Source organism: Lepidochelys olivacea (genome assembly GCF_965140295.1).
Source record: "Lepidochelys olivacea isolate rLepOli2 genome assembly, chromosome: 3".
NCBI classification, from domain to species: domain Eukaryota; kingdom Metazoa; phylum Chordata; order Testudines; family Cheloniidae; genus Lepidochelys; species Lepidochelys olivacea.
The window spans coordinates 122537020-122551120 of record NC_140413.1 but is presented as its reverse complement, the minus strand read 5'-3'; the positions used below and the strand labels follow the sequence as shown (position 1 = coordinate 122551120).

The following is a 14101-nucleotide window of genomic DNA, read 5'->3' as shown; positions in this document are numbered from 1 at the left end:
AGATGACAAGCCAAGAGTCTGGGAATCCAAGAAATCTAAATAAAAAGTGGGTGGTTGTGCTCTGAGCAGTGTTTTCAGAGTGGCAGAGGTGGAATGATTATTCTGCATTAGCTTAAATCACAATTAAATCCAGTGTAAACAGTGCAGGTGCTAAGATGCTTTAGTTTAAAATACTGTTGCTACAGCAGAGGTCTTGTGATGAATCCCCAAAGCACAATATAACATGCTGTGCATGAGAAGCCAGATCATAATGCTGCCTTCTCTTGTCTCCCAAAAAGAAATTGTTTGTAGTATTTCATTATATCAAGACTTGAGGATTTATTAGGAATACATACGATACATAGAAATGATGGCATGTCGGCAAACTAACGTGGACCGTGAAAGGAAGCTTCCACTGCCCGCATTGTTCCTGTTCTACAGATTCATGGAAAACTGTGGTCTCTGTCTGCCAATCCTGCACATCTTACCTGTGCTGAATTCATTCCAGAGGAGAAATAATTTTCATTTTTCTCTCTCTAATCACACCTCCAAGATACTTACACTATTGCACATTCAGATAATGGGCGATAATCTGATTCTTTTAATCTCTCTGTTTTTATACTGGTTTAGATATACTTTTTAGAAACATAGGACTTGAAGGGACTTTCTAGGTTATCAAGGCAATCCCCTGCTATTGCACCCATTAATAAAGTTAAACCACCACACAAAAACCCAAACCACAAGTTGTAGTATTACAGACTTCCCTGGGCTTTTATTCCCCCGCCACCCCCCCACCCACCCCCGGTTCCATAATCAAACTATCGCTCTCTTCCCATAGCCAGTCTCTGTTCCAGACGGCTTTCTATACCAATCCCTAGTCTCTGTTCTGCTCTCTATCCCCAATGCTTGTCTCCTAGCTGAATTGAACTATCACTTCCCCTCAGTCACTGAAGGGTCTGGTTGAGCGCCACTTGGGAGCAAGACAAGAAACTAGCTGCAGTGAAATTGTGTTCTTGGTTTGAGGTTTCAGAAGATGTGGAGAGAGGGGAAATGAATGGCTAGGAAATGGAACAGCTACTGTTCCTCCCTTGTTCAAACTAATTTCTATTCAGTTTTGATTAAGCTGAGGAGGACAACCTACTTTTACACAAAAGCAATGAGTATTTTGTAAAATCAGGTGTGGTGATAAAGGCTAGTTTAAAAAAAAAAACAAAAAAAACTTGCAAATGCTGATTCCCACTTCCTGGAGTGTTTTGTTTTAAAGCACTAATGAAGCATTTTAAATATCAGCTCCATGTGGGAGGAGATGTTGAATGCGGTGTTGGCCAATAAGTATTGCATTCTTAGAGAAGCATTTCATGAGGCATGAAAACATAATCTCATGTGGGCATACTCTGATACCCTGGGCTTTTGCTCATAATAATGTAGGTAACGTAATGAACTACAAAAACTTATTATTGCAGCGTTAAGGTTGCACAGTCAAAATCATCAACCAGGAAATACAAACATTAAGGGTCCAATAACACCATTAGTTTGACCACAGTACACATTTTGTTTGTTCTGTGGTGTACACTTTAGAAGACCAGTTTTTCAAACTCTGGTCTATGGTCCACTAATGGATGGTGAAATTACTTGTAGATAACTGGCTGATCTCATGGTGCTGGCTCCAGCTGCTCAGGGGCATTAAATATTGCCTTGATACTTATATCTTCCTGTGAACACTTACTGTAGTTGCCACAGGGTCCCTGTGTAATCACAAATAGGGGTCTATTATCCAAGCAGTCGTGGGTGGGTCTGCAAAGCAATCTGTTTTGTCAACTTTCATTACTTTATTGTAAATCTTATTTGTTTTCTCTTAAAGAGCCAGCTCTAAGAGTCATGTCATTATGTGACAATCTCAGCTTTCATTTCAAACAAAAGAGTAAATTTCTAGCTCTCATAGTTAAGGCTCAGATTTTGTCATGGATATTTTTAGTAAAAATCACAGACTGGTCACAGGTGATAAACAAAAATTCATGGGAGCCCCTGACCATTCCGTGATTTTTACTAAAAAGATCCCTGACAAAACGGGGAGGGAGGAGAGTCCAGCACCTACAGCAGCTGGGCTGCTGCAGGGTCCCTCTGCCTTCCCTCTGCTGCCCACCACAGATGGGCAGCTGTGGGGAGCCCAGCTGCCCACAGCGAGTGGGAGCTTTGGGGGACCCCCAGGGAGCTCCGGGGTCCCCTGCTGCCCAGTGGCTAGAAACTGCTGGGGGCTTCTGGTAGCAGCAGCTGAGAGCTACAGGGCTACTTGCTGACAGCAGTCTGACCCCAGGGCAGAAAATGTCACGGAGGTCTCTGGAAGTCATGGATTCCGTGACCTCTGTGACATAATCGTAACCCTACTCATAGTTGCAGAAAAATGCTTGAAAACATGAATCCTAAAACCTCCAAAACCAGATGGCAAATGCATTTAAAAATTTATATATATTTTTTCTGAAAGCTCATAATTTTTATGCCAATCTCATGACTTTTTAGGGCCTGATTTATGATTTTTTGAATACTTGGGATCTGCAACACTGTCATCTCTCCATTAAGATAAGTCCACACTATGAAAATGTTTGAGAGCTTCTGTTTTAGGACTTAAACAATAATAAATTACGCTACACAGTGTGACCAGAAAAACACAAACTGGAACTACCACGTATGTACCGTGTGGTCAGGTTAACATTGCTGTTGAAACCCTAACTTCTGCATGTCTTGGGCTATAAGTTTTTACACACAGCTCTGGGTTGAGTGATGCAGCGCATTGCCATCTTAGGAGGAGCCCCAGGAGAGAGTGCTCTGAAACCTCTGGGTTGGATTGTTCTTTGCCAAGTTCCAGTGAGGCTTGCCTTTGTGTTATAATATAGATGAGGAGAAAGTAGCATTGGCTCTTTTATGTAGCTGGATGGGTGAAAATCAACCAGCGAGACTTGCTGAGCAGTGCCATCAAATACTGTGTTCTGCTTTGAGTGATGTCCCCAGGGGTGCTCCACTGCAGGTCTGGCAGTGCCTTTCTGGCTGGAGTCTGAGATTTCCAATAGCAGTGCCCGTTGGACCGCACATGCACACCTCCCCTCCCCCCGCGCTGTGCGCAGGTAGTATAAATAGCGCTGAGTAGTCCCACCACCCTCAGTTCCTTCTCTACCACCTGCAGTGTGGAACGGAACAGTTAGCAGAGCCCACTTTGTTATTTAGATAGACTCTTACCTGTTTTCCTCCTCTCGTAGTTAGTTAGCCGCTTCATTTTCTTTTCTTCTCCTTCATCCTTTTAAAAAAAAAAAATTAGGTTTTTTTTGTTTTCCCTAATTCCCATCAGGGAAGCTACTCCCTCACCCTTATGCCTGGCTCCTCCGGGTTTAAGAAGTGTGTGTTGTTCTCTATAATGGATGGCCACACATGGTGTATCCATTGACTGGGAGAGGGACATGTTTCCCAGAAGTGTTCCTGCTTTCTGGGCTTAAACTCAAGAGCAAGGAAAGACGGGGACCTTAAACTCAAACTATTCCTTATGGAAAGTCCCTGCGACCAGCGTCGGACCCTGGTGCTTACTCGTCACCGGAGAGACCCTCACGCTCAAAAGGTCATCTGCTGACCCTCCCTCCCCTTGTCCAAGTAAGGGAAGATCATCCTCTGACCAGGCTGATGCCAAGAAGAGAGCGGTCCCTCCTTCAGCTCCTGAGGCGCAAACTGCAGGAATGCCGTCTCTGGCTAGAGCAGTGGTGCTAACGGCTTCTGACAAGAGACATGAGGCTGCTCCTAGACCAGTGGTTCTCAACCTATTTACCATTGTGGGCTGCACCCAATGCTACCTGTATGGCCCTGAGGATGTCACATGGGCCACAGCTCTGTGCTGATTGGGCCCTAAGTGGCCTATGGGCCACCGGTTGAGAACTACTCTCCTAGACTGACAACCTCAGCCCCTGAAAGTAAGTCTAAGGACTGTGCCAGGGCGAAGCAGCAGTTATCGCACCACCTCCTGTTGTGGGTGACCGAAGTGAGCCCTTTATCTCCTCGGCAGCTCCGGGTCCATTTCTGGCACCAAGGATGCAGTTGGTACTGGCAAAACAGCTGGCTCCAGTGAAGCCCTCAGCCCCGATGCTGCACACAGCACTGAAGCTCTCAGCTCCGAGAGAGACTCTCCAGCAGGATTACAAACTCCTACTAAAGGTACGGCTCCGAAAAGCTCTCTGGCACCATCTGCTGACTTTTCCATATCACAGCTTGGCACTGTGCTCAACACAGGCACTGAAGAGAGATCACCCACAGGAATTCACACAGCTGTATCTGACACTCCGGATTCTCCACTCCTCAGACAAGAGGTGTCCCAAGTCTCACCCACTTCTCAATCAACACGCTCTTCATGCTTTCCCACAGGGACAGCACCTCCTTTCCTTAGTCCCTTGTCCTCATCGACATCACTATCAACTCTCTTGCCCCATCAACATTAGGACAATTGACATCAACTTACCAGCCTTACCCTGCTGCACTTAAGGGCACCCAGTCTTTTCAGGGCCCACCATGGATGCAACCATATATTCCCCCCCCCCCCCACACCATTGGCCATATTCGGGCCCCTGGGCCATGTATAGGGCACAATTTGGTAATCCCCCACCGCTGCATACACGCCGGTCTCCATCAATCCCCTCCTCAACAATCTCTCGACCTCCAGAACCACAGCCACCACTGGGGGAGGAACTGGAAGGAGAGCAGGATGAAGAGGTATCTCCAGTCCTCCCATTTCCTTCATCTTCACCTGATGAAGTAGTCATGCCGCCACCTCCCACAGTGGCTGATGATTTTTGTCACTTTCAGGAGTTGTTCCTTGACCACCTCAAGTGGAATGTTTAGGGAGTCAGCCACTCTTAAGAAACAACAACACAAACTGATTGACATTCTCCATACCTCCTCAACAACAAAAATTGCCCTACCTATTAACAGTATACTACTTGAACCTGCAAACCTTCTTTGTCAGACTCCAGCCTCTGTCTTCCCCTACGTGCAAATGGGCAGATAAGAAATATTATGTACCTGCAAAAAATACGGAGTTTTTATTTTCACATCCTGCCCTGAATTCCCTCATGGTGGATGCGGTGTGAGAGAAGGGCCATCAATGCCAATCCCAATCCGAAGATGCTCCACACGTGGGGCACCATTTGGTCTAGGGCTGGCCCTGGTGTCATCAATATGGTACTCTAAGAGTAGCTGCCCTCTGAGTCAGTGTCAGAACTGAGTACAGTGGGTGAGCTCAAATAGAAATTGAGTGGAATAATTCCCAAACTTTCACTTACTAATTGGCTTTCAAGGCACATGCCACAGAGTAGCTGCTCCTTCACAAAATGTGTGCAGTATATTACACACATAGGAATTCTATATTGTTAGGGGCATGGAGAAGGAGTTAGAAAGGTCAAGCTAAATAAAAAGGTCAACATTACTTTATCTGCTAAAATCAAGAGGGAGTGGTGGGGATACTGCTTCAGATCAAACCGCTTTGAACGTCTTCTACAGAATCAGAGAAAGGAGGCTGTAATGCCACAGAAGCAGCACTTCACCATCCTACCCTCCCACCACTTGGATCTTCTGGGTTTTCTTTTCCGTTCTGCCCACAGATGATGGGTCCCAAGTAACTTGTTTTCAATGTCCCATGTAAAATTTTAAATAAAACTTGGGTGGGGGAAGGGTGGAATCTACAGAGAACAAACTCTAGAATTGTACGTGGGTATTTCTCTGAAAGTAACCATGTTATTCTCAGTATTTCATGAGGTGTCACTATCTCTTATGGAAAGAGACAAGTAAAACAAAGATGACCACTTGAAAGAGGAACTCCTTAATTAATTTTCTCTTCAGTTACCGCTTGTGCCCCTTTCTGTGCTACCTACTTTTAGGCCTTGAGATCAACTCTGTTTCTTTGCGCATATTTTTCTGCACATCCTATTTAGCAGTCCCTTTGGAGTGTGGACCTCAGGCAATGCCTATTTATCTCATTTCAAAGGTCTTCGTCGCTGACCCAGTGTGTATTACTTCTAGGAATCCAGTTTATGTTTTTAGAGTAAAAATATGAGCCACCAGCTTGAAGCAGTCACAGTATCAACAAGAATCTTAACCTCACACAGAGAGAGAGAACAGTTTTCTGTCTGTTTTTAAAACTGGTTCTCAAAAAAATAAGAGCCCAAAATATGAAACCGGGTCAGCTCCTCAGCTGGTGTAAGTCCATTGGCGTCAGTAGAGCTATGCTGATTTATCCTGGTTGAAGATCAGGACCAGATTCTCTGTTACATTGGGTCCCATGTACCACTCAGACAGCATAAAAGGAATGGATTCTGACTGTGGCTGGGTGGCTGTTTCCCCACCCAGCAGGATCCCTGGGCTACTCTCCTGGAAGGTAGGTTGGTGGGCTCCCCTAGCAGCTTCCCTAGCATTCAGAGACTCTTTCAGTATGTCTACACTGCACACTCTATACGGCGGCATGTAGAGTATGTATGCTACACACCCCTAGCATGGGTATGAATACCAGGGTACACAGTGAGACACTGCTTAGGTGAGTAAAGACATGCCTGAACTCTGTGGATATGTACTCTACATAGCTCTGTACATGCCCAAGCAGTGCTTTCCCCATCTATACTGCTGTTTTTAGTAGCGTCATGTGCTGCTGCTGGAGCCTTTCCCCACACAGCCTGCTTTCCACTGCGGCGTGCAGCTACGTGTAGCCTATAAGTCACCACCAATGATGTGCAATGTAGTTGTAGCCTTTCTCTCCATTCTGCTATGGAACAAAATCTTTTTCAAAAATCTCCGACGTTTTCGTGGAACAGAAATCCCATTCCAGCTCAGCTCTAATTATTAATGTACATAAGCACAACCTTAGAGCCTGGAACCCAGGGCTGCCTTCATATTCTTATTGCTGATCCTATGGTGTGGAATCTCCTTCCCTGTTTTCTGTGCCATGTATTCATATCCTGAGGAATTAACATAGTACTAGGCTTTATGAATGGCTCTTGCTACAGCATTGTCTGCTAGTTTTGCCTTGTTTTTAATTTTTGTTGCAGTGTAAGTGTGTGGTAACTTCTGCTTTAGCAACAAACCCATGGAAAAACCAAATTAAAACTGTCCTCTTTCTGGGTGCCTTCTTAATACTCATGTTAGATTAAATGAAGCCCTATGTAAAGGAAAGAAGTGTTGCTGAATTTTAGAACAGGCCATGTGTTTGCAAAATCTGCAATTATAACATTTTTAAAAGTTGAATACGCTACTAAGATGGATTGCATACCCATCATTTTCCCCTTTCATTATTGAAAACAATTTCATATGGTTAACCTAATACGTAAGTATTTCTGTGACTTATCAAGCATGTCTCATGGAACAGAAGTCTTTAATAAAGGTAATCTACACATACAATACAGTTCTAAATTATTTTAATAGGACCATCTTTTTAAAATGCATTTCTTTGAAATAGGAAATAGCAAGCATAAATAGACTGATTTCCCCCCACCCCTTTAAAAAAATTAAGTGAAATTAGTTCTGGGTAAAGCTGTCCTGGAGACTTTTAAAAAATGTAGGAATGTGAGCTGGGTAGGATTGAAATACTACAGGTCAAGGGGCCAAGAATCTTTATACAAATTAGTTACTACCCTTTGGATCAGTGCAATGAAGTGCTAGAGAAAACGGAAATAGCATCTGTCTGTCATGAATGTCATGCTTGTCACTCTACTATCAGAATTTTGCAAAGATTATCACGAGCATAGTGTAAAGATCCTCTTGTGTTCTGATTTCCTTCCTCCTTCCCCAGAGACAAAGGGATTTCTTTTCTTTTCTTCTTTTTTCTACCTTTTCTCCTTCCTTCCTTTGCTGTTCATGTCAGGGTGGAGGTGGGAACGTTTTAGGTTAGGAACCACAGTGAAAGCTGGAAATTTGAATTTTGCAAAGATCAATTGGAGTATTCAGGCACTGAGTGGAAAAAAGCACAAGGGTTTTACAGAAGCTGTTTGTTGGAAGAGGATGTTTATAACAATATGTGTTAGAGACAACTATGAGGAATAATATTTCAGGTTTAATTTTGTCCAATGAAGAAAGAGTAAGTGAAGTAGATATTAGGTTAATCTGAGATCACCGCATAGTAAACATCTACATTTCAGTCATTGGAGGAATTTTAGATACAAATACAAGCATATTGAATTTGAGAGAGGTTCAGTTTTATAAAATGTTGAATATACTTTGGGCTCAATTGTGTAGTCCTATTTACATAGTCAGTGCTATTTATTTTACTGTAATTTAGTGTAATAAAAAACATGTATCTATATCTGTCTGTCTATCTCTATATATACACACGTGCACACACACACGGTGTGTGTGTGTGTGTATATATATATATATATATACATACATACATACATACATATAACCAATTATTTAAAATTACAAACTCCAATGTGCAGTTGTCAGTTCGCCTCTGTCACCAAACAGTGGCTCTCTGAAATCAGACTGACTGCTTGATTCAGTAAAAACTGCAGGATTCAGCCCTGAATGAATTTGATTGGTTATATTTATTAACAGGTGTGGTATTCTTTATATGAACACCGGCTAAAGGATGAAGAGTTTTTGGAGTTGGCTCAGGGGACATGTATATCACTTACACAAAATTAAATATCAAATTTTAAAATAATTCATCGAATCATAGAATATCAGGGTTGGAAGGGACCTCAGGAGGTCATCTAGTCCAACCCCCTGTAAGTTTTTAAGTTGTGAGCACAACTAGAACTCTAAAAGCATTACAGGGACACTGACTGCAGCACTGGTATAATTTTATAAGATAATATGTAGCGGGCCTGATTCTCTGTTGCCTTACATATTTTATAGTCACTTACCCTAGTGCACAGTGGGTGCAAAATGCTCCAAAATCCTATTACGCTTGCTTTGTACTGGTGTAAGTGATTGACTGTGCAGGGGAAGAACAACAGAGAATAAAGCCTAGGGAACGTAAAGGGTTTCCAAAGAACAAAAGGAAAAATGAAGATCAGAGATGGGTATTTCAGTAGAAAATTTCAACTTTTCGGTTTAAAGAAATCAAAATTTGGCATATTTCTATTCTGAAATGCTACCATGATGCCTCATGGGAGTTGTAGTTTGGATGCTTCATACACCCATTTTCTTCTATAGACCTGGCTTCCTTGTCAGACTGCATTTCCTGTGACCTATCCATCTCTTGCCTTTTGTGGAGGGAAGGTGGTGCATCATGGGAGATGTAGTCGGGGGGGACCCCAGCCTATAGAGCAGAATGGGGACATGAAGCAACAAACTCAAACTCTTGAGAGGCACTGTGGCAGCATATCCTATCTGAAATATTTTGGATTTGGGGCATTTGATTCTTTTTATTAAGAAGTGTAAATTTTCTGTGAAAAGCAGAAACTTTTTGTTGGAAAGACCTTGTAAAACAATTTAGTCTGAAAATTTTCAATTGGCGCTAGCTGTGCACTTGAGAAAAAGTTGATGTGTGGTTTACAGCATGGCTGACTTGCAAAAAGAATGCTTAATTGAAGGGGAGGGTTACCGCTAATTTGCACTGGTCAGCAGCAGTGCAGAGGAGGTGGGCAGAGTGTGTGTGTGTGAATGACCTTGTTCTGTTGAGCTGCCACAGCAAGTTGCCAAATAATAAATTACTATAGCAGTCTGTGGGAGTAAGCTGGTAGCATGATAGTTTATTGCAAACTGGCACTAGGGAGTGTCACATGACACTCACAAAGAGAAAAAGGTCTAGAGGAATTTAAAAAAAGGAGTGGGAAGAATAAGGGGGGGGAATGTTAAGAACTTCAGAGACTGCTTTTTTTGCATTTAATAAAAAAGCATACAGTGTTACTCTGGGGCATGTTTTCTGCGGCAGCTGAACAAGTATGTCAATTATAAATAACTAGGCGAACAGGAGGCAAAAGGTTTAATCCTGCAGTATTTTCTCAGGAAAAATCATACAGGGTCACACCAAGGTAGCACAAATGGAGTCTTTCTGCTATGGAATGTATTTGAGGTTGAAAACATGTAATTAAAATGCTACATGCATGTGAAGTACCCTGTATAATGAACATCCTGATGTATTATTAGCTCAGTTCAGATTCTTTTAAAAAAAAAAGAGAAAGTGACATTTGGAATAAAACAGGGTGACCTTCATTAAAAGGTTCTCATCTAGATAAAGTGCAGTTTGTTTGGAGAAGTCGTACACCATTATCTGTTCCCTTGAACTTCTTAAATGATTTAAGTGATGAATTGGGTAGCAAAAGAGGATAAGGGAATGAATTAACAGATTTTTCCCCCCCTTCCTCAACTGTATATAAAGCTGAGCAAAACCCCAACCCCCCCCCACACACACACAAATTTCCTTCCTCTCTGTGATCCTTATTGTTCTGCCCCTGCTACATAGTCTTAGAGATGCTATCAAAAATTACTCAGGCTTTAGTTTCGGTACTTTTTTAAATGTTTTTTTTTTTAATTTGAGGAAAAAGCTAATAGAAAAATGTAAACTACAGGAGATGTAGGATTTCAAATTATAATAAAGGATTGTTTCTTATAGGGAATTTCTTAGCGGATCATTTCTGGAGGCTTAACCGCATTTATTTTACTCATTTGTGTATCTTCATAGCATTCTCTCTCAAATGAAATACTTTGGTCCTTGTTAGAAACTGATGCTTTCCGAAACAGTGACATTTAGAAGCATTTTTTCATTAACATGGCTCAGACCCACCCTGCAATGATAACCGCCACCTCTAACCATTGCAACAAAAGTTAGCAGGACGTTTCCTTGTCCTTTTCTGACAGAGAAATAGTTATTTGCTGTGATTATGAGTAAGCAGGAAACACTGGGAAGTCACTAGTAAACTGTATAAGACACTAACTAGTCTTACCATGTTAAGATACTGCTGTCTGGATGGAGGATCCTATTAATCTGAGTTTAACATTAGCACGTACAACGTGGCCTTTCTCCCCCCAGAACGATGTCATCCCAAAGTTTCAGGCAATTAATGACCAAAGGATTACTGAAAAAAGGAATATATTTGTTCTTGGCTATTCCCAGTTGTCTTGGTTTAGAAAACTAAACTAAAAAGATTTCAAGTGTTTCAAAGGCTGGCCTGGCTCCAATTTTTGCCTGAAGGTGGGACTGGACGACAGGGATGGATCGCTCGATAAAGTGTCCTGTTCTGTTCATTTCCGCTGAAGCACCTGGCATTAGCCTCTGTCAGAAGACAGGATACTGGGCTAGATGGATTATTGGTCTGACCCAGTATGGTCATTCTTGTGTTCTTATTGTATACAAGTGTGGTTTTAATTAATTTTTTTAATTGATCCAATTTTTCTCCTTTGTTTCCAAGACAACCACTCCACACTGTTCTTGGCAAGCGTTCTTAGCTCTAGCATCTGTCCCTGAGAAAAAACACCAACACGGGACCTAATCTAGCTCTCACTGAAGTCAACAAGGGTTTTGTCTTTGTGTTGCCAGTACCAAGCACTCAAAAATGAAACTATAAAAATAGATAAATGTTGGGGTTTTTATTTGCCTTCTAGTTTCTGAGACGTTAGGGTGCACTCAGGTCACATTTTCAAGCTTTTTTTCCACACCCAGGAGAGCTAGAAACTTTTATCAATGAATGTCAAGATTCTCATGCAATCTTGTGAATCCAGCATCTTGGACTTAAAACAGAACACCAGATATTGAGACCCATGATACAACTGATAGTAGGCAACACTGCAATGACTTCAGTGCAAGCAACGTTGGACTAATAGATGGAAGCAACCTAGAAGCAAATAGCTGTCCCTTTTATTTACAGCCAAACTCTAGTCTTCACTTTGGATGCTTGCAAGTGTATGAAAGCAATGCCAGTATTTGTCTCTGGGCCGAATTCCAAGCAGATGTGTATATGATGATCAGCCCAACTCACTCATTGTGTTGATGTTGTAATCTGTGTTGATGTGAACTAGGTACCTTTTATAGCGTGCCAGCAGGGTCTGTGCAGGGCAGGTAAAGCCCAGCATGTTTGTGTGGTTTAAAAATCTCACACCTCTAGTGTACTTTGGCATCATATAGACAAGCCCCAAATGTAAAGGTGTCTAAATTCATGTAATGGGGTTGAATTGACATTTCCCATGCCTCTGACTATGACCCTCTTTCTCTAACTACATCTTTACCTATGCACTCTGAGGCCAGGAGTAAAATTTTCAGAAGTACCTAAATCCCATTATCAAAAGTAAATTAAGCACTAATGAGTCTGTCTCATTGGAAGTCAGTGGAACTTAGGCACTCTTCAAAACGGGATTCAGGTGTTTTTGAAAATTTTACCATAGGCCGATAGTAGAAAACTCGCACTAGTGTCACTAAATTGATATAAAATGACTTCATTTGTACCAGTGCAAATCCTTAAGATGAACGTACTTCACTTTAAATCACACTTAAACTGCTTTAGTTTAATGTGGTTTCAAAACCTGCTCCTAATAGAAGTGTTCTTCTTGAGAATGAAACCAATTGTTTTCACTTAAACATTTCCACAAAGAGTTTGCAACCCAAACATTGTAGGGTTAGGCCTCTCCATGGGCACCGGAGTAACTAACTGTAAACCAAAGTGAAATTGACTCATCTATTTTCATCGTCCAGGCTGAGAGAAGTTCAGAAAGTAAACAAATATCGTAAGTGGGGAATAACCAATTAAACAATTACTTTTTTTTGTTTTAATAACATATGTTAGTGAAGTAGGAAAGGATTTTTTTTCAAATAAATGATTTATAAACGGACAGTGTCCATTTAAATTTCACTTCCTCATCATTTCCCTTCATTTACACCATCCCATGCTATTGACTTGTCCATCTAGGGCCTGATCCAACTCCCATCAAATCCAAAGGGAGCCTTTCCATTTAGTACAGCAGAAGGTGGATTGGGTCCCTAATTCTGATCCAATTACATGGAGCGGGGTCTTCTGAGAAAGCTGCTGTTTGAGTAGCAAAGTGTGCAGCCTTAGACAAAGCTGGCAACAGAGTGTGGTTCTATGAAATGGGCACCCTGCCATAGAATGAGCCTTCCCAACTGACAGCTGTTCCAGTGTGTAACATACTTGACGTGCAGCTGCTAACATAATAGCTGACTGGCCCCTCCCTCCTCAGTATTAAAGCCCTGTTGGAAGGAGTGCCTCCTGTCTGTCAGCAGTAGGAAGGGCCATATTCAGAGTGGGTGCTCTGGCCCAGCAGAGAGTGGGGTCAATGCTGCTACTGCCGCCTGGTTTGGACGAGTGCTTGCAGTGACAATAGTCACTGCTCATTTCACTCACATCAGTCTTTTGGGCTGGGCCTCAAGTGCCCATATTAACCCAAGGGGAAAACATTGTGGCTTTGATCCCACCTGTCTGCCTCTCTGCCCAGCACTCTTGATTTGGCTGCCTGACCAGGAGGATAAACCTCTTGGTGAGTATACAGAAGTCACCTGTTACCAGACAAACTACTGTTGTGTATTTATAGGGATATGATCTGGGGAGTGGGTATTCATCCTTCTCTTCTTCGTATCTGAAGAGGCAGAGGGTCAGGAGGTGGTTATCATGAGTGGTAATAATGGATGGTACCTTATGAACACCCTAGTACAAAATAATTGAATATGCAATTATATTTTTTCATATTGCAGATGAGATTAAGAGCCCTAGAGTCTGAGCCTGATCTAGCAAGATTCTGAACACCCCCAGAAGGCGGCTGAGATCAGGCCCTATGTGCTATAGGTAGACTTGGCCAAATGTGATTTATTTTTTTATTTTTATTTTTGTTTACAATTTTGATGGGTAATATTTAAATTTTTACAGTTGTGGGAAATTATTGGAGGGGAGGGTCAGATGATAACTGGTTTAGACGATATTTAATGACAGTAGATATTTGAGATTCAAAAAGTTAAAGCTTTATAACCATTAAAGTGCAAATTGTCAAATTACATGTCAAAATATACAAAGTAAATATCCTTAAATCAAGCTGTTAAGTTCTCCAGCAGCATTTTTCTTTGCATATCTGTAAATTTTGTTATTGATGGAAATGTTGTTTTTTTAATTGGGTTGTGTGTGTACAGTGAAATTGACATTTACTGGCATTTACCGAT

At 41.9% G+C, this 14101-nt stretch overlaps 1 protein-coding gene across 4 annotated transcripts in view; it reads left to right on the top strand.

The window, feature by feature from the left end:
* AGPAT4 (1-acylglycerol-3-phosphate O-acyltransferase 4) overlaps positions 1-14101 on the top strand; it is a 125922-nt gene that overhangs the window by 53554 nt on the left and 58267 nt on the right. Inside the window, exon 2 of one of the 4 annotated variants that reach the window (XM_084624141.1) lies at positions 13643-13733. The exons of the other annotated variants lie outside the window; for them this stretch is intronic. The gene's annotated coding sequence lies outside the window, so the exon portion shown is untranslated. The remainder of the gene's footprint in view (positions 1-13642; positions 13734-14101) is intronic. 4 annotated transcript variants of the gene reach the window in all.